Below are 1,185 nucleotides of genomic sequence, written 5' to 3' on the forward strand. Positions count from 1 at the left end.
TATATTATAGTTCATTCTGATGTATATTTAATTCATTGAAGTATTTAACAACATAAAAACTTCTGGTAAATCGGATGTGGGGATTATAAAAAAAAATCCTCTGAATTATAGTAAAAAAAAAAAGTAAAAATAGTGTTTTCTTTTGCTTTTTAGGCTACCATTCATTATGTTTTAAGTTTATTTATATGGTTTGAGTGGAACAGGTCTACTGTTGATTTACATGAGAATTCAACTGGAGTTTGAACCATAAACAGAGATCACAGATCTCCTGTACATCATTTTATTAGGATCCCATGTCATAATTAAAACAATTGTGGATAGCATACAAACTGATTTCTGGGTCTGAGAACATTTTATTAGTTTGGGATCAGATCTAACAGGCTGTGAGTGTTTCTGTGAATTCGTCCTTCTGAACTTTCCTTCACATCTTTCCTTGACCTCATGACATCTTCCATCGAGGTCAAAGAAAAGAGGTTAGGAAAGGACATCCAGAGCCTCGTAATGAATTTGACTTGTAACTTATTTATTTTCTGTTCTTTGCCTTTTAATGTATGTTTATTTTTTTGTGTTTTCCTTTTTCTTTCCACAGCCGTTGTATTTGTGAATTTGTACATACATTTTTATTTAAAACAAATAAATAAGAAAGGACAATAGACTAAGGATTTGGAATAATTTCTTTGACTGTTCTCCATCGCGACCCCGGATTCTGTTGCTGTAGCCTCGTGTGTCCGGTAGATGGCGCTGTTAACACCCTCCGAGAAACAAAGAGAAGAAGAAGAAGAAGAAACACAAGCAGGATGTTGCGTCTAATCTGACAATCTCCAGCCTGCTGAACATGAATCAACCTTTGTAGTTGTTGCAGCAGCCTGAATTAAAGCCTGTGTCTGCTGTCGGCTGCTATCTGCTGAGACCCCGGACAGCTGGACTCGAGTCGGGTAAGACTTCCGTCGTTTCCGCGTTGTGTCGGATGATGTTTACGGCTGAGCTAAGCTAAGCTAACACCAGCCAGTTCCGTGGGGTTGGTTGAGGTGAACACGAACACCATCACCTCAGCACCACCAGCACCTCAGCACCACCAGCACCTCAGTGACGACATCTTTCACTGGAGGAAGGTGGAGGTGACACACAGTCACCGAGGCAAACACATTTCCTGTAAACACGTCCGTCTTTGTCTCTTTAAGAGCC

At 39.7% G+C, this 1,185-nt stretch overlaps 1 protein-coding gene across 1 annotated transcript in view; it reads left to right on the top strand.

Annotated features, from left to right (window-relative positions):
• The first annotated feature begins 771 nt into the window (after positions 1 to 771).
• LOC138212755 (dnaJ homolog subfamily B member 6-like) overlaps positions 772 to 1,185 on the top strand; it is a 13,991-nt gene continuing 13,577 nt past the window's right edge. Inside the window, exon 1 of the mRNA XM_069173282.1 lies at positions 772 to 935. The gene's annotated coding sequence lies outside the window, so the exon portion shown is untranslated. The remainder of the gene's footprint in view (positions 936 to 1,185) is intronic.

This window comes from Embiotoca jacksoni, unplaced genomic scaffold, assembly GCF_022577435.1.
Source record: "Embiotoca jacksoni isolate LCO1_2020_lvr unplaced genomic scaffold, fEmbJac1.0.p SCAF_59, whole genome shotgun sequence".
Classification (NCBI taxonomy): Eukaryota; Metazoa; Chordata; class Actinopteri; family Embiotocidae; genus Embiotoca; species Embiotoca jacksoni.